Consider the following 24373-nt stretch of genomic DNA (forward strand, 5'->3'; position numbering starts at 1 on the left):
TAAAAGAAAAGGAAAAAAATTGTCATGGCATCACACCCAATGTACCAATTTTCATAAATCTTCATAGGGTTCTATTTGTTTTAATTAATGCATATTTTTGCAGTTTTTAATATATGCAATCAATCAGTTTCATGAACTATGGGAAGATAAAACCAGGTGAATGAAGCCAAGGGAACAAATGGCACTTTTTGACCTAAAATCCACCTTTTTTCCCAGTGCTAATGTGCTTTTGAGAACAGTTCTTAGGAAATTAGCTGCATTTTCTAATTGTTCCTGTGCTTCTACATTGGACAGACTTGCCATGAATAACCCCTATGGATGCTCATGCAGGCATACAGCAGTCCATTTAGCTTCTGGGAGTTACTCTTCTGCACTTCCAGAGCACTTTATCAGCAGAACTGTTTGTGGTGCCTTTCCTGAAGCACAACATCCCTTTGCTAGGCTGAGAAGATTAGAAGCAGCAGAGCAATCAGATAATTCCCATGTTTCCTGTAAGAAGAGTTCATTTTTAATGATGATGGCAAAGGAGACCAAAAAGTGAGAGAGGGAGAGAGAAAGCTTGCATAAAATATATTGAGAGATTGCCTGTTGATTCTATTCCTTCCTGATACATATGCAATTGAGGTGGATTTGTTTGCCAAGATGGTTAGGATTTGTATAGATACCTGGACTAAAATAGCTGAGGAACCGTGCTGAATATTCCTCATCCCATTCTAAAGCCCCAAATCTGGGATAATCTATTTTGGTTTGGTTTTTTTCTCTCTTCCAGTAGCATTTGTATGTTAAACCAGAGAAATCAAGACAAAATGAGCAAAAAAGAAATGATGAAAGATTAACTGTGGGACTTTGTCACATGTACTCCATTGTTAAAATATTTGTTGATTTTAGATAGAATACTTGTCATGTAATAGGAGAAACTGTTCACTGACAATGCTGCATCTGGGTATTATCAACAGGCACTGTTTCCATGTGGTAGAGGGGAAAACACTAACAAAGAAATGAACACCTGCTCTACTTATTTGTCCTTCATGCTAAGAGTAGAGGGGAAACGTTTTGGTAGGGTACATTTTGGTAGGGTATGTTTTGTTAGGATATTATGATTTTGCCAAAGTGCCAGGATAATCCCGGTGAGTTTCTGGTTCCTGGCAGCTCTGTTCTCCTGGTTGATACCTAGAATCTTTAGGCAGCACTGTTACAAGAGTTTTGTCTTTTGATATTAAGCAACATGGTGAGCTCCCTCCCAGGCTGTTGGAACTATAAGCATAATAATCATGTCATTTTTCTCCCCTCATGTGTTAGCATAAAGTTGCAGAGGTGAAGAACCTCTTGGAAGGATTAGATCCATAAGTCTTTCATCAAGTTCCATCTGGATTTACCAAGTGGACTGTAAAATTATTCTAATTCTAATAATGTTCAGTATAGGACATGCCTTCACATAGCAGGTTGCCTTTCAAGTGTGATTAAAGAGTTCTCAGATGTAGAAAATAATTTGAAACATTAGATTTCAGCAGTCATAGTGTTTATCACGTAGATAAAGTAATATGGACACTTCCAGTAAGATTACTTCACAAAAAGGAATAGCTTTTCAAAACTATATTTTCTCAGCTGTCAATTTCTGTGCTTGGTGATTATATACCATATAATGGCATTTTGCTTCCTGAGTACAATATTAAGGACAAATCTGAGTTTTTAAATGGCTTGTCCCTCTGTCATTTCTCTTTATAGCATATACTCTTAAATTTTAATGCACTGAACATAGGCTATGTCCTTTTTATAACTACTATTACATGAGAAGAAATAAGAGGATTTTGGTTTGGTTGGAAAGGTTAAAAATAATTTCTGGCTGCAATATCCAGTCTAAAGCCAGTTGATGTTTCATGCCCACAGGAAGCTGTTAAATTTATTCACCAGGTGTAAAAGGGAAGGTAAAGGAAATCAATCATTTGAAGGGAGCACTGTGTTAAATTAATGCATATTAGGATCCCAAGTGGATTTAATTCTTCCAGATAAAAAGAAAAAAAGAAAAAAAATAGGCCTGAATTTCTGGTAGTTTCATTCAAAGAAAGACCCTGAAGTAACTCCATTAATATTAACATGTTAAATTCTGACATATATCGATTTCATATATTTAACTGATTTTTCCATAGCTTTCTACAAGCCTTCTTAAGTCAAGAAGTTTGTAGTTTAAAACCAGATACTTGAAAACGAATTGCAAATCAAGCAGGATATAAAACTCCATTCTTCATCCTATATAATATGGGTATAGAAATTATGTTACAGGAGGAAAAATGTTAATTATGATATGACTTTCAAATTTATGTCTCTTTAGGTTTCTGAGAAAAGCCAAACACATAGTTCAGCAATTGTACAAGAAGCATGCATATATAATTGAACAATTCATCTAGGGTTGTAATCATTTGCATTTAATTTCCATCAAATGTCTGGATGAACTTACTGTTATTAACATTTTTTTAATTAATATATTTCATAGGAATATTTGAGCAAGTAATGTAGTGCTAATATTTACACCTCACCAGCCAGGAAATGAAGAAATAGTATATGGTTATGCAAAATTCATACTGTAAATACTGTCAACATAATGTTCATAAATCATATACAGGCAGAGGGCATCTACTAACTCCCATGTGATCATTAATTTGTGAAAACAGCCAAAAAAACCCCAAAACCATTAAAAAAATTTAAAATAACAGAGAAGAAACCATATATTCACGACAAATTATTTGCTCTGCTTTGCTGGCTGATCATACTCAGAAAGGCTTTACCTACTAGTCTCTTCTTTGTATTAGGATATAGGTAGTGTAGTTGAAATATGCACATAGGATTTTCATTTTTCATCCTCCTAAAATTCCCTGTTATTTCAGCAGGAAAGAGCTGCAGTACAGTAGTCCAATGAGATGCTTACTGGGAAGTAAAGTAATTAAATCTACTGGTAGAAAACAAAAGGATTTTATTTCCCCTCATAAATTTCTGTGCAGGCTAACTAATTTTTGCATGCCCAGAACTCTGATGATACTTTCATAGTTTTTATTACTCTCTAACAGAATACCAGGATATCCATACGGTCATGCATTGCCAAGACACATCTCATCTATTAAGATATGAAGCTGTCTACAGTCTCCACAGGGAGTCATCTTCCTAACTGCTCTGTCCTTTTATGGTGTATTGTACACAAGGTTTTCTTTGTAAGGGTCATATTGTTTCCTTCAAAAGTAGCCCATTTTCATCATCTTAGTGCATTTTTATACATTTTTATTGAAGTCCTTGTTCGGTACCAGCACAAAGCAGTACGGGTTGTCCACTTTCAACATTTTCACCTCAGGATCATTTTGTTTTTATTGTTCTCATTCGAGTATGATTATTCTGCCCCCAAATCACATTTTAACAATGTGTTCTCTGAGTAGTAGAGCTGCAAAAGTTCCTTTAATTTGTATCCCTGCTCAGCAGCAGTACTTTTATGTTGTTTCCTCGTGTATCCCTCAGACTGGCACATATTTCTGTCTGCTGTGCAATATTAACATTGAGAGGGCCAGTATATTTATTTTTTTCTAGTTGTGGGTAAAAGCAGGAAAAAAAAAAGACTGGAAAAAATCATTGCTTGGACTCTCCAACTCTTGCAGAACTATTTTCTTTGAAGGTGATTAGGTGGCCTGCAGCATAAATGTTTAAATACATCATTATTTTTAGTGTATCTTCACAGTACCTGCATGGAGCCGTGTTGAGCCGAGAAAGTGAGTCACAGAAACAGCGTCCATCCAGGACACACAAAATTCTTACAGCAAATGTCCCAAGTTCCCAGCTACTGCCATTTGCTCCTGCTTTCCTTTTGCAAGGCGCTCTGCTAAAATAGCAGTTGAGTTGCAAGCACAAGCAAGAGAAGGCAATATTAACTTCTGCTTAACCCACTGCTGCTCTTAACTTCTATCTTTAGCCTTTATTTTCCATATGCTATATTTACAGTTCTGGTGTTACCTAGCAGAAAGTTGGCCAGAGCACAGGAGTAGAGAGAGCACAGGAGCAGACAGCTACAAATTCAAGGGCTGAAAGCTGCACATCCTCAGCCTCAACAGGTACCACCTCTCTGTTCAGTTGCTCATCATTCCCAGATAAATCCCATTTTGTCATTTACAAAATCTTAACCGAATGTTCTTGTTGTATCTACATAGCTCGAGTTATTTCTGTAGGGTCTCAATCAGAGATTCTGATACTGTAGTGAGAATAAGTATTTATATTTCAACTCCTTTAATTCTTCAGTTCTTCAGTTAAAGGTCTTAGAGCATTTTCCCACTCCTAATTAATCCTCAAGCTATAAGTAGTTCAAGAACAGAGCATCTAATCAGTGTCCTGGTTCTTGCATCCCTTTGGACAGGATCCTCACCAAAGGGTGGCTTGTCCTCAAGTGCCCAGCTGAGCTCAGACTCTGTGGAAGCTAGTTACCAGGTGTAAATGTGATGGAATGGCAGACATTTCCCTGCTCATGGTTTCTGCTGACCTGTAGAAGAAGTGTCATTGCCATTCACACCTTCAGAGTGCCCAGACAGTGCAGGAATACGCTGAGTATGACAATCCCCTCAAAGCAAGTTCACCAGGGATCCATCACCCCTAGCTACCCAAAAGGGTTTCTGGTGAGCGCTAAATTAATTGTCCTGACATTAGAGCCAAGACAGTAAATCTGCAGTTTCAGCAGTCTTGTGAACCATGCAAGGCTACAGATGATTCCTGCTGAGCTGAAAGAGGGTTTTCCATATCCTAAAAAAGAGTTATTTCTTCCTTGTTTTCAGAGCAATACTTTGCTCTGATGCTGCTGTAATTCCATGTATTATTTCTTGCTGGGAGGTACTTTCTTGGCACATTCACAAGTAATGGCAAAAAAGCTGCAGAAGTAAATTTGCAAGAGTGCTGGCACAGATCTAGCTTGAGTATCACCTGCTGTCCTTCTTTGGCTTGTCTGAATCCTAAACTGCTTTGCTTGTTCAGGCTCCAGGAACAGCATAACCATGGAGTTCAATATGAGTAGGTTAAATTCACTCGTGGTGTCATCTGAGCTAGTTCATTTGGAGCTTGTATCTCTACACTGCTCTGCCATCTGCATTGTAGTTAGTCATCCAGGCTTCAGATTTTCTTTCCTGAAAGAAAACTGTAGGAGGGGAAAACTTAATCTGAGAGTGTGCGTGCGTACTGATTCCTGTGCTAGCTCTTTGTCACAATCAGTGCAGAAGGCGTCCTCAGGCGATGCTGCTTATTTTTTGCATCTACCACAAATGCAGGCCTCAATTTCACTGTTTCATCATGAAGACTGTTTTGTGTGTTTGTTTCCCTTTCCATGGATAATTCCTTACAGTACTGCCACAGGACTCTTCAGCAAAACAGCTGTCTGCTTCCTCCACCACAAACACTCTGCCTCTTATGCTGTGCTCTCTACAGCTACCAGAAAAGAAAGAGGGTGCAGTCAGGTGGGGGTCAGTCTCTTCTTCCATGTAACAAGTGATAGGACAAGAGGAAATGGCCTCAAGTTGCATCAGGGGAAGGTAGATTAGATAGGAAAAAATTTTTTGCTAAATGTGATCGGGCATTGGAACAGGCTGCCCAGGGAAATGGTCCCTGGAATGGTTCAAAAAGCATGTAGATGTGGTGCTGAGGGATATGGTTTGATGGTGGACTCAGCAGTGTTGCGTCAATGGTTCGATTCAATGATCTTAAAGGCCTTTTCCATCTGCATTCTGTGATTTTTACTGTGATGTCTGTAGAGCTGTTGCTTTCTCCATGTGTCAGTACTTGCTGTAGGTAACGTGAAGGACTATGCCAAGCTGACAGATTTTCATCACCATCCTCAGAGGAGTCAAGTGTATCATTCCTGTGCTGTACTTCTTCCCAAATCAGCCACCTACTCCTCCCACCACAGGGTGCACGCAAAGTTAAACTGCGAATCCAGGGAGGATCTTCATGGCTCCACCATTCTTTGCCATTCAAAGCTGTTAACTCGTTTGCTTCCTGCACCAGGCTTACAAGGAGTTGACTGTGGGACCTTCTGTTTGTGTAGAAGATGTGTAAAAGATGCTTGTCTGGTTTTCTACTACATTTAAACTTCTAGCTAACAGGTAGTCAACTTTATCTACTTTTACACCTCATAGAGCTATTAAGTACTTTATGATTTGTTTTGGATTTGAGTATCAACCTTCAGACAAATTTAACTCATTTAAAAGGGAACAGCAAAAGGAAACACAACGTTCAATGGAAAATGAAAGTCAAGATAAGAAAACAAAACAAGAACCACAAACTAGTTCTGGATTCTGAACTACATCCTCCAAGTCTCTCAGTTCTTTTAACTAGCTGAACTAACCTAAGCCATACAGAAAAACAACATTTTTATGAAATCTCAAACTCTTCCTATAGTATCTACTGACTTATTAATGGGTTGCTGTATTATTCCAGGTTCATGGGGTGCTATAAAAGGCTTTTCAAATCAAATCAAATCCAGGCAGCCTCTCCAGAGGCTCTAGGGAAAGTGCCATCTGGCCTTCCTTCCTTTTAGCTGCTCTTCTTTATTACTGACAGGATCATTCATATTCTTAAGACTATGAAGCCACCATTAGGAGAGATCAGCCTTCCTAACTAGCAAAGCAACTTCTTGTCATTGCCCTTGATCAACTTAAATTGCTCTTTGGGGCATCTGTTCATTCAGACCTAGCTGAATATCCTTTTTAATTCTCTTTTTTCTGTATTTTTTCAAACACAGTCCTCATTCAGAAAGAGTACTTGAGCTTTCACTCTGCACTTGGAGCAAAAAGGATGTCACTTGAGGAAGGATAGTATTGTAATAGAGGAAAATATTATTGGAGCAATAGCACTTGTACAGTCCTTTACATCTTCAAAGCCCTGTGCCAGCTAATTTCTTAATTAATCTAAATATACACTTTTATTCATTTGTACTTACAAGGACTAATCTTGGAAACTGAAACGATTTAAAAACTGTTCGTACATGAAGTTTCAGTTGTGCAACATTGAAAGAAAATTAATTTCTCTATTGCCTTGCTGTGGCAACTAAATTAATTTAGATTGTCACTGTTGTTTATTTTGCAGTGTGGGATGTATGTAAGTTACAGCAATGGAATCTGTCCGACTCAATGTGTACTATTTTACCATATATTTATAAAAGGATAAATTCTCATAATATCCCATTATGGATTCAGACCACAGACAATGGAGTAGTTTGTGAAACTTGTAAATCCTCTGTGGTCTCAGCTGGAATTAAAAGTTTGATAGATTTCTGTACTCAAAAGAAATGATGATTCTATCTCACCCTACTACCCTTCAGAGTGTATAGGTGGGGAAATTCCCTGTAACTAGGGAGGGTCTTTATCAAGTGTAATAAAAGACCTTTACAATTATGCTCAGCTGATTTTGATTTGAAGAAAGGTAGATCTCAGAATTACCTAAACTCATGCAGATTTCATGGTAATGCTTAGCTGGATTAGGGAAGGAGAGCTAAATTAGGGCCTTTGCTGCGAGGAAGGTGGAAAGTGACTTGCAGCCCTTGATATTGTTTGTCCTATTAGGGGCCCAGCATAGACTGGGCTGTTGCAAAATGATGCAGACTGAGGCAGAGCAGTGGGTTGAGCCTATGATGAAAGAAAAAACACCTGTAAGAAACAAAGTGGTTTTACACCCCCTGATCGTTGGAAAGCTTGGGCTTCTTGTTATTACTGTTCTTCTGGATGATATTATCTGATAAATGCCCAGAGCTTTTCAACACCCTGCTGGGCTCTTTGCTTTAGAGATACTCTCTGACAGTACCATCAAAAGGCTATCAGATGAAAGAGTGTAAATCCAGGGTAAAAATGTATCCAGTGTAAGTCTGAAAAAAAATCAGAAAAGAAATTGAAGATTGCAAAATTCAGGACACTGTATAAATACCTCTTTAGTTTGCAAAATGACATCATAGGCTACATGGCAAGGATTATGACCCAGAGCACTGGTCAGCCATACCATCTGGTGTAGCCTGGAAATTATCTCTGTTGGTGCACATTTTTTCACCAGAAACTCCAGGTCCACGCTGTGGAGATCCTGGAGATCTAGTTTTTCTTCATTGAGGTGTGAGTTAACAGTACTAGCTAATTTGTGATCTTGATACTATCAAACCTGCCTGTAGCTCTTTTTAATTTGAATTTACCTTTGCTTCTTCTACCCTTGTTATTCCAGCTGAATGCCCTGATTTTTCCCCAGTGATCTGTGTGCTCGCTTTAGAGACAGCAAATGAGATATCCATGATGTGTAGTCAATATAGTCCATGTGATTATGGAAGAAAGAAGTAATGTTTTGGCAGCAAATGGGAACACTTCTTTCTTGTTTGTTTTTTTTTGTTGTTGTTGGGGTTTTTTGGGGTTTTTTTTTGTTTTTTGGTTTTTTTTCATTTTTAGATCATTTCTATTTTGCAGCTTGAAGTGAAGAACATCAGAGTCAATACCAAATGTGTTTGTTACAAATGCCTTAAAAAAAACATACTCTATATATATATATGTAGGTATAAAGAAATCTGGCAGCCATATGGGATTTTCACACACCTGTCACTGGAGTATGTTTGAATGTGAAATCTCACATTCTGTATCAGAGTGTAAGAACAGAGCCCCAAGGACATGGGTTGTGTGTTGAGCGTATCAAATCACCTTGAAGGTAGCACTTTTACAGAGCACCACACTGGTGACTGTTACTGCAGTATCAGCTGTATTACCCATGGAAAGGTAACATGGAAGCCAGGAAAACTAATTAAAAATTGCAAGTGTGAAACAGGGTAGCAATTTTTCTTAAAACTGTGGCTCTTATGTAATACCACAGACTGTGGTTTATGCATGCCACCTACACACAGCTATGAAATATTGCTGTGGCTTACATTAGTGAGATATTGGTCACTTTTACAAACATTTTCTTCAGTAAATGGGAGCTGAATTTTAGTGTGAGTGTTATGTTGGTCAAGGACATTCAACCATGCATTGCTTGTGTCTTATTCATGTGGCAGCAAATTGTTATAAGGCAGTGTCATGTTTACACCAATCCTTGGGAAGCGTCTTAGAGTCTGAATGGTTAAGACAAAACAAAAAGGAAAATAGGGCATTCTGGCACATATGGTTTGAAACTGTCTCTTATAAAAAATAGGTCAAAAAAACCTAATTAGTGCACAAGACAACAAACTGTTGTAATCAGGACATTTTAGGGAACCTCCATGATATGCACGTGAAATATGTAAACCCCTGAGAAGAGAATTTGGGTCTAAAAGCCAAATCCAGTAACACACTTTTTTTTTTTTTCCCCTGCTTCTTAATGAGCCAGGGCTTATCATTTGGAATATTTTCTGCCCATATTGGATTATTCTCGGTCAGCGTCGCTGGAGAATCCAAGTATTGGATCTCAGCTGTCCTTTCCTCTGAGAAAGACAGAGACATCAAAACTGTTCCTCTGATTAAATCCTGATGTGTCTCCTCTACATTCTGCCACCCAACTCTAGAGGGCTTTTCTTTCAGACAGGCTGCTATAGTAAGAGCCAGCAGCACATGCAGAAACACTGTTCATGCCTCTGGCCTTGAGTGATTTTTTTTCTCAGATAGTAAAGGTGCTGAACACAAAGAGACAAATGAGGAATGGGGTGGAACAAACAGCTGAGAACAGGAGGAAAGGGATATAGATAGATAGATATATATATAGGACTAGCTTTTGCTGTGCATGAAATGCAACACCCTGTTCCCACATTGTGACGCACATCAGTCGGTCCAGATGGTGAGAAGGGTTGGGTTTCTGCCTGGGGCTGCTGGCGCAGGCTTCATTTGCATTCCTCAGCCCAGTTGTTCGTGGAAAAGCATCCAGGCAATGCACAACCGCTCACACAACTGTGCTCACCTTCCCAAGCACAACATTTCTTCATGGCAGCAAAAACTGTTTTACAGGAGTTTTACAGGCATGGGAAATGAAAGGAGCTGGATCCGGTGTTCAGGTTCCAAATGGAACCCTCTGAGAATCATCACCAGTGATGTAGAAATAGAAAATCCTCTTGAGTAAAGTGTTTATTCCCACTCTGCACTCGCACAAATAGCCGTGAGTTTTGTAAAACTGACAAAATTCCTGGAGCTCAACTCTGAAAGAGCAACTTCTGCTCCCTCGTAAAAAATTGCCATACAAACCCCTTTCCAGTGGCTGATCCCTGACTGTGTTTCACCATTACCATAACCAGTTTTGCTTGTTAGGGGCTAATTGTGAGTGTTAATTTGTGGCATGTGCAACTGTGATTGTTATTGCTGTAATTAATCCCATTTGAAAATGTTTAGTTTAATTGATTGGATTAATGAGTAAGCTTTAGGTGTTTGATTCTGTTATTTTGTACCTATACATTAACTTTGAAAATTATGCAAGCATATGGGAAAAATAAAGCATTAGAGAAGTGAAGAGTATTACAAATACATCCTTACAATTTAGAGGATGTTCTTAAAACCTTTCAGCATTTTTAGGATTTTAAAATGGGCGCAGAATTGCACCTAACAAGTATATTGCTTTTAACAGTCATTCTGCCTGGAGTAATGCTTTTAGGTTATCCGTGCTAATGTCCCTGGAATTTGCCTGAATAATTTCCATTCATGATAGTAAAGTAACAAACCCTGTGTTAGTCTCCAAACGAGAACTGTGTCTTTAAGAAGGGAAGATATTTATGAAGATTCTTTTTAAAAAATCATGAAAATTGTTACCTAGAGAACATTGCAGCTACATTTACTACTGCATTAAGAAATGTTTAAGTGAAGAATTTGTATTGGTAGATGGTTTCTTCTCTGAGTTTTGCCTCTCCCGCAAGAGCAGTTGATCATTCCACCTTAACAAGGTGCAGTGATTGACAGGTAGGGATGTTGCACAGAGCAGAAGGTGGGAGTGTGCTCTATTGGTTTGTGCTTGTACATCCTGAGCACCAATTACTGTCACTGCTGCCAGCACTGATGTGTTTATCAGGATGAGTTATAGCAGAATATATGTACACAGGCAGTGTGTATGCTGGATGACCACCCCCTGTGATGTAAAATATGAGAGTCTGGGAGCTACCGTTTTATAATTCATCAGGTTCAGCAACTGAATGTTGTTGGTTGGCTTAGTTATAAAGGCAAGTGTGAACCGAACAGCAGACAGGAGCATCTTGCATTGAGAGTCCTGCAAAGCTGCATTTGGTGACTGGGCTCCGCTTTTGTTCAAGTGAATTCAGTCCTCGGTGAGTGATGGGGGTTCTGTCGAGCTAAAGCTGTTATTATATAAGCTGGGGAAACCTGCCTGCTAGTTTTATGTGTATTTTGCTGCTGGAAGTCCTTGTCTGTGGTTGTTTTTAGATTTTGCAATATTTTCAGTTGTGTACGTTACTGGCACAAAATGAGATGAAAAGAAAAATGCAATGATGAATTATTCACCATCGTGCTGTGAGGATCTCTTTCCTAGCTAAAGTTACTTTCCTTTAGTGAGTGTGTTGGGGGTTCAAAGAAGCTACAAACCAGCAAATCTACCTGTCGTTAAATTGCTTTTATTAGTGCTTAAAGAGAGTGATAGCTGTGGCTTTTGTAACAAGAGGAAGGAAAAGAATAAGCAAATATCAGAAGCATTTACAAATTCTTTGCTTTTTTGTACATGTGGCTTTTCAGATGCAGCATTAAATCTTTTGTGTGGAGTGAGGGGCTGCAAAGAATTTGAATTGTAGAGCTTTTTAATTAGATAATCAGTAAAACGGTAGCTTCTTTCTGGTTTTGTGGTAATATGCTTAGTATCACATTAAAATGAATGATTCCCCATCTTGCATAACAACAGTGCTGAAATATGTGTAAGATGAAAGGCAAAGGGAGACTTTGAAACAAACTGTGGAAGCATGCTGTAGCACAGCTAGACAGAGAAGGTATATTTCCTATAGTGTCTGCATGACTTTTTGAATTTCACCAGCTTTAGATTCTTTGCTCTAATTATCACTTGCTTCTTTTTGACCTCTGTATCTTTTCAAGCAAGCTCCATTAATATGTCGACGTTGTCTTGCCAGTAACCTTTAAAGATCAGTAAGCCTGCAATTTTTTTGTTGTTTCAGTCAGAAAGGAATTGAAAAGCAGAATTTATGAAACTGAAATATTAAGACTGCCATACAATACCTATATGTCTCCTCAGGAGAGGCAAGTGGTCACGAGTAACAATTTTACTTTTTCTTTTATCAGTAGCAGTATTATAGTCCTTGCTTCTGTCTCGTTGTACCGGCTTTGGGGTTGTTTTTTTGTTCTCTGTGGATTGGAGAAGCAAGTTTGTTGTATCCAAATATCAAGAGAGCTTGGCAGAACAGCACCTGTTGTCTTATTGCTATATTATTAATAGTTGGAGAGAGACACTCTCTCCCAGAGACCTCTCACCTGGTATCAGTCCAAATTGTTTACTCTGGAGTGATTTAGACTTGTATTGTGACTTCTCACTTAGAAATAATTTGTTCGGTGAGTTTTATGTGAAGCATCAAAGCTGCCGGACTGATCCTGGTTTAATAAATAAGGTGTCTCATTTTAGTATCACTTTTTATTTAAAGAGAAAGGCTATTGGCAAAGTGGCCTTTCCTATTGACTTCCTTTGCCAAGCAGATTTGCACTTAATCTTTATAAATTATAAATTTGAAATAATCAGAATTTTTTGAGATGATTATTTCCTAGCAACCTAACAGACTAGAGCCTATTTCTAGGAAAGAGTGTATACCTTTGTCAGCAGTACTTTATTTAAGAGTATTGCACTGCTTTTTAAGCATTCAGATCTATTTTCAGTGACCCCTGTGCCAGCAAATGGGTTTCTTGAAGTGTGAGCTTCTGGCTTTGCAAGTTCTCCTCCTTTCAGAAATCTGTGATACTGCATCCATCTGTCTAGGCATTTATATTGCATGCATCACAATGGTGTAATCTCAGCAATACGAACATTAACCATGTAAATGTATGTACTGTAACTTAGGAAGTATAAATTAGGACAGGAAAAGCAACCCTAAAAGGAGAAAGTTATGATATGGGCATATGGGCTCTTGTGGGAACCAGAGATCCAGACTCGATATTTGTTATTACACAATGAATTAAGCTGACAACTAGTTCAGTCTCCACGCAGTGGTATGGAGGCTTGGGCACAGATGAGACCAGCTTCTCAAAGTTCACTCCAAGGAAAATAGCCAGAGCATGTGGCAAAAATCCCATTTTATCCTGCGTGCATGCCTATTGCTCCTTTGTGGTCATAATCCAGGAGGGATGCTGAAGGAAAAACAACAGTGACTAAGAATTGTATTTTACATCATCTCGATCTGGAGGACGCAGATGTTTTATCTGGATATTAGTTTGGTACTGTGATCCATGCCTCCCACCTGGCAGTAAGTGACAGCAGTGCTCCCCATGGAGTGCTGTGTCTTAAATGCCCTTAGGGCTGGTCCGGGAAACAGCCATCCCTGTTGTTAGTGTTATATCCTGCTGGAAACACTCTGCCCCACAACTCCAGGAGTGTGTTGGCTTCCTGTCCATTTCTGAATAGAGGTAATGTTTTAGGATTGATGCATAGCACTCTCAGGTAGCAGAAATCCACTCTCCAAGAGGAATCTTTCTCTGCTTTTGCCTTTTGGTTACAGATGAAACCAAACAAGGCACCTGTGTTCACAGTATCTTTTGTATAAAATATAGATGCCCAGATAAAATATCTTGAATAAAAGTCCTTAGCTCAAGAATTGATCTTTTAATCTTCTTTCTTTGGTTTAAAACACCTCCTGTTTACTGACCTTCAGGTTTGCTGGGAAGTCCCATGGCAGCTTGGGGTCATTTTTGACAAAACAGATTATTGGATAAGCCAGCATTTGTTCTTGGAGAGTTATTTTTTGGTTTGCACTAAATGTAGCTAATGTGTGACTGTGTATTTGTGCGACCGTGCTCTTTGTGCAAGAAGTGATTGGAGATGGCAACAGGGGCGTGTAAACTCACAAGTTTGTATGTCTGATACACTTCTATTTGGCTCTTTCAAGCACTACACAAACTATGATTTTAAATAGAGCAATACATTTATAATACTGAGTCTTGAGCACAGAAATATCTAATGCATAGAATTGAAAGCTGTTAACTATATATTAACTCTCTTACTTTTTATTGAAGAGACTGATTAAGTGACACTGTATGCTATTTTTAAGAATTCTCAGGTTTGAATTCAGTATTCAATATGGGTGTGGAACAAAGCTGAACAGACACTGGCAATCATAATGAAGTGCTTTCAGGGATAGGGCCTTCAGTGGAAAAATGGGTGAAATGATAGGTTAGACATGTAGCATCCTCAGTGTTGGAAATAGCCAATGTAACTTTATGGAAGAGATAGAACATAGTAAAGGATGACAATGTGTCAATGGAAAGCAGTAGAGGTTTTTGTATATCCAGAAAACTAGGTAGAGAAACTCCATTTTAAAGGACTATCAAACACTCAGTGCATTACAGGAATAAATTTGGCAACTGGAGCAGAGAGAGAGCTTGTTCATAAACACAGCATGCCCTTTGATGTTGGTCGGTTCTTTGTGCTGTGAGTGAAATACATGTAAATGTCTAATCCTGCAGAAGAGATTTTGGTTAGGTTTTACATGATTGTACAAGCAGGATGGGGATATTCAAGTTATTAAACCCATGAAAAGTTCACTTGTAAGCAAAATATATCTTATAAATGCTAAGTTCAGGGGTTTTGTGGATTCAAGTGCTTGGTTTGTTTAGTGGCTCCTGGTTTCTTGGCATCCGGATGCATTATGCTATTATTTTTAAAAAGAGCGAAAAAAAAGGAACTTAGTGTAAGTAGTCTTTGCTGGAGAAAAAAAAAATAAAAAAATAAAATTAAAGCACCTTCCTTGCTTCCAGATGGTTAAAATGACAAGCAGATCTGTCAGTCCTTGAAACCTCACAGGTGAAAAGTGTGTGCTCCAGGGTAGTAGAGCTGGTTCTGGAGAATTCAGCACCAGAACTCAGTAGGAGTGAGATGTCAATGAAATAAAGTGATACAAATTATCTGTTTTCTGCAGGGTGTTTAATGTAGTCTAGATGATCAAAAACATGAAAAGTATTCATCAAGAGTCCTTTCCAATCTCATGTCAGCTTTCAGTGGAGTTTTTCCATGTTTTCAGGGGGCATGCATGTCAGAAGGGTGCCGGTTCCTAGAGCCGTGTCTCTGCTACAGGGTAGTTACAACCTATGGAGAAGCTGTCCATAAAGAGAGGTGTAGGATTTGACTCACATCCAGGATCATCTCTGGTAAAGGCCCTACAGCTTTGAGTCCTGCAGGCAGGACTTGGATATATGTCCCAAGAAAGCTGCACTGGAAGTCCCTGTGCATTCCTCTAGGTGAACACTTTTCATATTTTTCATATCATGACCACGTGTAGAAAAAAAAAGATCTGTGGAAGATGGAGAGCATTTGTCATTCCACTCGCAGTAAGCCAACAGGAGTGATGCCCCTCTGCAGCAGATTCATTTGTTTTCTGAACAGTGGTATACTCTCTTCCGTCCTGTGCAAAGCTCTAATTAGTGGTTGGTGGCCTAAAGCTTAATATTAATATACAAATTTTATTTTGTACTACAGGGAAATGCTTATGGCATCAACAGCTTTCCACGTGGGAATTACCAATGTGCTCACTCAAAAGTCAGCCTGGTAAAACTGCAGATGGAGTCCTCATTCCCAGAATACTTTTGTAGTGTTAGCAGAAATCTCCTATTATTTTAACCAGGCAGGAGAGTAATCTGGATTGACAAGAGTTTTTTAAATCCTGAGAGTTAATGTCATCTTTACATCACACTAGTCAGTGTGTTGTGTTTGAAAACCTGCAAAGTGACAGAGTGAGACATGGGGTGTCCCTTCTAATTCATTCCTGTACTCCTGAGGAGATGTGTCCCGTTCAGGAGACAGCACAAGCCCACCACTCTGTAAGCATGAATTGCAGTACTGTTTGTGCTGGGTTCTAAGGACAGGGGTTAGTGCAGAGGCATTTGAGCTAAGCAAATGCTAATTTAAGAACCCACTATTACGCCTTTTGTGCATTGTGGTAATAATCTTTAACATTATAAAACAATAAAGAACTGATTGAACTGTGTTGTGTGCAGCCACATGCTGAAACTGAACGAGTGAGCAAGCCAGGCAGGCTAGTATGTTCGCTTTGTGGGGGGGGGGGGGTGTTTGTTTTGTTTCTTCTATTACTATTTATTTCTATATTTTAAGGAAATTGTACTCTCAGAAGCTTTTGCTGCATTCAGTACTGTGTTCCCCAAGCAGAAAAAAATATCCACAGCAGCTAGTAATGCTAGTGGTATCTAAGTTAAGTAATTAAATATCACTCACTAAAGAAAATCTCTACTTTCTTTCAAAAAATCTACTTACAGGTTTTAAGAAGGTATAAACATAAATACAGTGTAGAGTACTTTTCATGTAAATGGTATTTTATTCTGGTTTTATTTTCAGTACTGTTAATCTCAGTTTGTTTATAGGAGTAGATCTTTGTCCCTCACTACCAAAATATTCTTTGTGAAAGGAATATATTATTCCAGATAGAAAAGTGATAATAGGCAAAATCATCACCTGCTCTCAGTGTTCCATGGACTATCCTTGCCCTTCTCAGGTAGATGTTTCTGGTAGGCATTCCATAGGAAAATGACAGTGCACACTGGCTGCTGCTGGCTTTGGGTTGGGCTGTAGTCCAGAAATACAAAACAAAATTATTAGTAGGTGGCCTTAGGTGAAACGCAGCTGTTACCTGTAGTGGTCTGTATTTCTTCTCTTTGAGGTAGTACCACAGCTGTTAAATACTTCAGTGAAATGTATCCATCCAGCAGAGAAATAAGTTTGAGAGGAGGGAAAAATAGCACTACTCCGTTCAAAACAGGTTTTCCAGGTGTGAATTAATTTCATTTCACATTTCTTTGCAATTTGTTAGATAAAAACCATAAAATTTTCCCTAGATATTCTAAAATGTTCTTATTTGAATTAAAGAAAGTGTTCTGTAATACTGAATGCACTTTAAACGTTTCCTGTTCATGTTTGGTTTCTTCTATTTCTGTTCAAATCTTATTACCTTTGAATTGTAATGGTAGACTGACCTAGTTGTACAAGTCTCCTGAAACAGTTTTACAGAGAAACTTGGATATTTTTATGGCAGCAATTACATGTTGGTCTTTTAAGGTAATGTGGTGCAAATATTTTGCACTCAAATCTCTTTCCTTGGTTTTCACTCTTTCATGTCTTGCTACTGACACCTGACCCCTGAAATAAAAACACTCATATTCGGCTTTCTCCCATCTTTTCAGAGATGCAAATAAATTCTTCTCTGTTTTTATTAAATTCATTTCAGTGCATAGATATTGAATGCAGGGATCTGAAACAGGAAAAGTGCAAGTGCTAGAGGACAGAAAGCAGGAAGGACTACATCTTTTTATGTGTTTTTCCAGTGGAATTACTGTGAACTGCATCTGTAAATTTTAGTTCAGGTTTATACACCAATCATAAACTAGTCCAGCTTTTGCCCTACACTATTCATAAGACTTGAAATCCAACATTTTTCCTCAGTTTTTTGAGATATTTAATATAAAATGTTGATTGGTCACTGGCCAAAGAAGAAGCTAAACTTATCAAGACTGAAACACTGAAATTTTCTGTTTCAGTTTATTTTTGGCATGCTTGTTTAATAGAAGAAGAAACAAGCTTAGTCTATAGAAGTTGTCTGTAGACCTGTCAACTAAATCTTAAAATATGTTTGATCAAGAATTATTGATTTGCATTTATCATAGGAGGTGTTTTTAAGGTTTGAAACATGAGAAAAAAAATTACAAATACTTGTTTTACTTCAAATTAATCAGCTAGCTGGTATGTTTTCTTGTGAATCATGCAATAATAACACTTTAATCTTCTGCCTTTCTTTTACTCCTTATACCTTTCCCCAGTGTTAGGTTACCACACCTCATTACCATCCTAGATTCTGGTGAATTTTGGTGTACTTATTTTTAAAGTATACATGAAGGTAAAATATAGGTGATATTTTATGTCAATGCAAGGTTCAAAATACCAGAAATATGTCAAATTTTTTTCAGGCTTATATTCCTAAACATAAGTATGTGTTAAAAGCAGAGATCAATAGGGGGAAAAAAATAAATCAAAAAATAAAGCCGTAGGTAGATACTGCTGAAAAACGTCAGTTGTCCAAAACTGTCATTTGAGGGAGGGAGAAAAGAGGGGACAGAAGAATTAATGTTTGAATATCTGTGCTGAAAAATGGCATCCCTACTGGCAAATTGCATTTAGATTAAAAAGTTGCTTATGTGGTGAAGAAACATATTTAATCTACTGGTTTCCCCAGCAAAAAAAATTTAGATATTTGAGTTTAATATGCAAGTGAATAACTTGAATTCAAATATTGAAGTCATTCACTGAATTTGGTAAAGTGGAAACTGTAAACGTCTAAGCCCTGATGTGGAAACATCCAGAGCCTGATTGGGATTTTTCTTATACCATTTGCATATAACTAAAAACCTGTAACTCAAAGACCAGCCTGAGAACACAAACGTAATTAACGTGTGCCTTAACCTCTGGTTAACATCTGTGAGGCCTGACTCAGCCTTTCGTCTTCTGGTGGATATGACTCTTGCTGACTGTGACTCAAACTATCTGTGGGTCTTTCAGACAAAGTTGTAGTTAAATTAATCTGCTCAGCCTGAAGGTCAAGCATGATTTTAATTTAGCCACTGTGCTGTCCTTTGATTTACTTGCAGCACTTCTGTAATTGTGACTGACACCCTTGAGGTGGATACCATTGATATATGGAGTTTGTACTGCAGTCTGTGAAACACATCAGGATTCTTTTGGATAATTGTAAATTATGTTAGCATGGGATTTGTGAGATCCACTCTCTTTCAGATGAATTACATAAACTGCCATATAAAAATAAATTTAATGTATAATCTTGGGACATCTATTTTTTTAGTGAACCTCCTTCTCAGAGAAACATCTCAGACATTGTGACACTAACTTGCTGAATTTTTGTTTCAACTTAATTTTTTTGTGAGGTTGGTTAATGCAGAAGGGAAAGAGCACTTGCATGCTGTCAAACTGTATTTGAGCATATGAGATACGTGGCATCTGCCACTGAAAATTATGCCCCAGGGAATTCCCTAAACATTTTTTCTGAAATGTGAAATGCAGCCACCTCTGCTGATGAAAGGGCAGGAAGATGAATGCCAAACATGGCAATATTCTGTATTAGGGGAAAACCAAATCAAAACAGTATTCATTTTGTATGATAACCAAATACGTTTGTAGTGTGTGTGTGAATAAATGTGATTTTAAGCACTCACCTAAAAGTTCTATAAGCTGCACACATTTCAGTGCATTTAATTCACAAAAATATAGTGCTTAGTTATCTTCCCTAGGATTTGTACTTGGACTCCACCAACTCCAGGTATTTCAAATATAGATTCTTAGTCATCATCTCTGGTGCTAAATGCCAGCAATTATAAGTACTGGTTGACTCATTTCTATACTCCATGAGTTTTTATGGCTGTTATAAAACTTTGAAAATGCTGACAGACCTGCAGCCATGGTGGGCACTGCCTATATCAGGGTTCAATATTAAATATAGCCAGATATTAAACCTTTATATTGCTGTACCCAGTTGTTCAATAGCATTGTCACCAGGTAGAACAATGTGAGCCAGGGGACATTAATACAGCTAAGTGTGATATTTTATTTATTCTAATAATCTTTGCATTCTAAAGGGCCAAAGTCGTGAACCATACATTATCTTGCCAGTGAGTTTTACCAGCTCTGTGCTTCTAAGCATAAGAGGAGAAAGAGCTTTGCTTGTATGTTACATTTGTATAACTACAGGAAATTAGAACTATTGCTTCACAAAACCACAGAATAGTAAAGGCTGGAAGGTAACTGGATAATCTGTTCCAATGCCAGCCACTCTAGTAGGATCAACAAAGGCAGGTTGCTCAAAGTCATGTAGCGTCAAGTTTTTAATATCTCTATAACTCTGGAAAACCTGTTCCTCTATCCAGTCGTCCTTAGAATAGAAAAAAAGGTTTTCTAATGTTTAAATGGAATTTTCTGTATTTCAGTTTGTGCCCAGTGCCTCCTGTCCTACTGCTGGGAACCACTGAGAGCCTTCTTCTTTACAGCCCTCCATCAGGAATGTAAACTGGCTAAAATCTTTTACGTATGGCACTACTGTCCCCACTTGACCAAACCATTCCCTAGCGTTTGAGGTATGACCTCCAATATGCCTTCAATATGACAAGGAGGAGCCAGACTTCTCAAAAGACGTGCGAATCCTTCTCAGTATTCTGAGAGTACTCTTCAGGCTCTTCACAGATGTGAGGTCCTGGACATTACTAAATATCATCCATGTTGTTCAGAATTTAAATTAGACAACGCTGCTTTTGTCCAATACCTTTTCCCTTTTGTTCACACCTGCCAAATGCTTTCTTAGAAGTTAAGTTCCCTTTGAAATTCTGGTGGGTAATGAGAATTCTAGGTTTGACTGTTATTCATCCTTCTATATAGATGGTAATTATTTCTGAATCTGCCTGCCGGAAATTAAACAGAATCTCATGCAAACAAAAGAAACCTTTTCTTAATTGGGAGACTTGCCTACATGGCACAGAGTGTGAAAAAAAGTGTGCTTTCATAATCTTGTAGCTGGCTTCAGCATTGGATTGACTGATTAAAGAAAAATCCTCTATGAATAGAGTATGGCCTATATAAAAGAAGTTAAAACCTCAAATTTGCTTGCATTTGTTAGCATCCTCTTTAGCAGCCTTTCTACTCCAGAGATTTCCCTTCTTTCCTTTCAGTGTAAGTTGTTCTCATTAAGTTTTGTGATTACAAACAAGGTTTAGCAGTATTAAATGACTAGATATTTTTATGGCCAAATGGGATTACTTTGATAATTGGCTCTGATCTGTTGCAGAACTTGTTCTCCTGTACTTACTGCATCAAGTCTTGTAACATGACAGAAGTACCATCCAACTGATGTTTACCAGGTCCTTTGATCCTGGATCTCAAAAGAAAGTTTGGTTTCTTTTCAGCTGTAGGCAGTATATCACAGCCCTTGCAGAATTTTTTATTTCTTTTGACATTGTCCATGCTGGTGACTTCGAAACTGTGTCGCAAAACTGTGATGAAGAATGACAAAGCTTAGAATAGGGACATCAGCACAGAAATGTGGCCCCTTCTTTCCCAGGTCCTCAATCTCAGTCACCATGTATCCAGACCAGATTGTGCTCTTAGGTCAGCACTCTTTACTCAGGGTAACTATTTGTGGCAAATCAAGCTTAAGAGAGGTTGACAGAAGCTGCCAGCACTGAAATTACAGACTGATGGTATGGTGTCATCCACCAGCAATTACAGAATTGGGGATCCATATTCCTTGATGTTGTGTCATGGTTTAACCCCAGCTGCAAATCAGTCCAGTGCAACTTCCCACTCACGGCCCCACAGTGTGATGGGGAGAGAATTAGAAGGGTAAAAGGGAGACAACTGTTGGGTTGAGATAATGACAGTTTTATAGGTAAAGCAAAAGCAAAGCAAACCAAGGAATTCATTAATCACTTTCCATGGGCAGGGAGGTGTTCAGCCATCCCCAGGACAGAAGGGCTCCATCAAGCCAACAGGGACTTGGGAAGGCAAACACCATCTCTCAGTATGAAAGTTCTTCTATTTCTTCTTCTCCCCAGAGCTTTACATGCTGATAGATTGGGATATCCCTTGGGTCAGGTGGGTCGGCTGTCCCAGCTGTGTCCCCTCCTGACTCCTTGTGCACCCCCAGGCTCCTCACTGTTGGACTTGGGTGAGAAGCAGCAGAGGACTTGACTCTGTGCAAGCCCTGCTCAGCAGTAATGAAAACACTCCTGTATTATCAATGCTGTTGCCAACAAAAATTCAAACCATAGTCCCATACCAGCTACCATGAAGAAAATTAGCTCTACCCCTGATAAAACTAGCACAGCTTGCAGTGACAGATCTCTGTGATAAAGGGTGCCTGGCCTGGGATAAGTAGACCAGTCAAGCACTCACAACAGTCAAAAACAAATAAAAACTAAATAGCTTCTTTTTTCTTGTCATGGCCACATGCTGTCTTACAGAACAGAAAGGACCAGTGCCAATATGGTCAGTTTGCATCTACAGGTTTGAGGAGATGCAGAATTCAGAATTAACTTGCACAGGACTTTTTTGTGCCTTGAAATGGAGAAATGTTGCTGTCTACATTTGTCCACACAAATATGTAATGTATTAACCTTCTTCACCACTGCTTTAATAAGGCTGCACCAGTGACAGCAAAGCACTTCAAATTAACTCTTGAACTGTGAAAGTCCAGATGTTGCCCTGATAATCTTCCCATTTATTTCTTTGGAAAAACTAGCAAACACCAACTCGGGCTTGGTGCTGTTTATTTAATTAGAGATTCTGTAATGATGCATTGAAGTAGATACTCAAGAGAAAGGGAAATCAGGTTCCCTATGATACTGTGGAACATGTTAATAAAATTCGGAGATAGTCCCAGAAAGCAGATGTATAACAGAAGCCCAGTGTTACTGTCCCTGCAATCTGACCTAGGAAAATAAAATCCTCCTTCACCCCAGATATGGTATTTCATTTAACCCTGAGCAGTACAGCCCAGCTTGGCATCGTTCTTACAATGTCTGTTCATAGTCACAGGGTACAAACATTTTTTAATATGTAAATGTTTATCAAAATTAATCAGAAATGTAGACGGTATGGAGTTTGAAATTATTTATGATATCCGTATCCCCAGAAGTGTTCTCTGTAACTCTGAGAAGAGGATGCTTCTGTAATTGGAAATCCTGAAGTGGTGAATTCATCAGAAAGTCAGGATTAGACTGTAACAACAAAACCACCACTCTCTATGCCAGGGATACTTCAGCAGCTTTGAAAGCTTTACTTGATTAAAATATATTCGCTAAAGTCTTTTCTGTAATGACTGAAAGGTGCCACAGAGTGTTCATAAAACCTTGAATAATCTGTGTATGTTTTCAACTGGCATTATTTTGAGTGTAAGAAAAAGTATGCATTTTTGTAGCAGCTTGGCAGGCTGGGGGCTAATGCATGCACGGTACTTCTGTGCCTGTGCTCTGATTTATTTGGAGCAGGGCATTTTATGGCAATGCTTCTCTTAACTAGCCAGGAGCATAATCCTGCCAAGTCCTGTTGTCAGTCTGTTGGTAAAAATAATGTCAATAGTAATCAGTCACTGCCCAATTTCATCCCTCCTGCCTTCTGTGCTCCCAAGGGTAGCCACTGTCAGGTGATGCACATTGCCAGTTTTGCTCCAGTCTTACAGGAAAGGGATTTTCCCTCACCGCTCTCCTTAAGCATGATGTGACCATTGCCCACACTGCCCTTTAATCTCCTACAGGAAATAATAATTTTTTTAAAAAGTAAGAAAAGTCTACCTTACAAGCAGCCAGCTGTTTGGATAAATGTCATGCTTAGCCTGACATTTCTTGCTGCTAGGCCCTGAATAGCCCAGTGAGCAGGGACTGCAGCCCAGAGGGTAATGGGAGAAGACAAGTAAAGGTCGTTGTGATTATAGTCAAGGAGATACTTTAAAGCAGAATATGAATATAAAACCTTGTAGAGGCTGGCATGCAAATTAAAATGTAAATAAGGTTGACAAGCTTTCCACCAAGACATCAAACTGCCAAAGGGCAAATCTGTCTTCTCCAGGCCTTTTCTGCCCTTCGTGAGCAGGCTACAGCTGTTTCCTCAGCCAGCAACAATAGTAACCTCTAGGGGAAGGAGGAATAGGAAAGTCATAGTGATTCTTAGCAGCTGTCACATTTGCAATGGTTTCTCTTCAGAGTATTTCATAATCCTTTTTTTCAGGTTACTTGCCTTAGAAATTTAGGTTATGCAAGCACTAGAAATGAATAAACAAAAAGATATGTGTATACATGAACGAGCTTCAACAGCAGTCTTAGAGCTAGTACCAGCTACATGAAAACAGGGTAATTGTGAGAGACTATTCCACACTGTTGGCATAATTAGATAGCAAAGAAATGGAGAAAGACGAGGGGAGAAAAGAGAATAGTCTCTGATATAGGTCCTTCACTGCATTATATTTAAACTGTAGCAGAAACTAGAAAAGGTTGATAGGGGTGAGAGAGGCTTTTGAAGATGAAGGAGCTGAGGTAGAAGTCACAAGATAAGAAGTCTTACAATTCTCAGAATAGATTCACCTTCAGCATCCTGGTGTCAGAGAGATATGTGAGTAATTATTACTATTATTATTATTGCTTTGAGAAGTCTGCTTTAATTTGGTTTT

General features: G+C 38.6%; 1 protein-coding gene across 31 annotated transcripts in view; it reads left to right on the forward strand.

The window, feature by feature from the left end:
* Positions 1-24373, forward strand: part of DLG2 (discs large MAGUK scaffold protein 2) — a 1001253-nt gene that overhangs the window by 872854 nt on the left and 104026 nt on the right. The window contains exon 1 of one of the 31 annotated variants that reach the window (XM_020584350.2): positions 10943-11254. The exons of 29 other annotated variants lie outside the window; for them this stretch is intronic. The gene's annotated coding sequence lies outside the window, so the exon portion shown is untranslated. Of the gene's footprint in view, positions 1-10942; positions 11255-24120; positions 24316-24373 lie in introns of those variants that run through there. One more of the 31 variants, XM_020584351.2, reaches the window with a different exon arrangement.

This window comes from Corvus cornix, chromosome 1, assembly GCF_000738735.6.
Source record: "Corvus cornix cornix isolate S_Up_H32 chromosome 1, ASM73873v5, whole genome shotgun sequence".
Taxonomy (NCBI): Eukaryota; Metazoa; Chordata; class Aves; order Passeriformes; family Corvidae; genus Corvus; species Corvus cornix.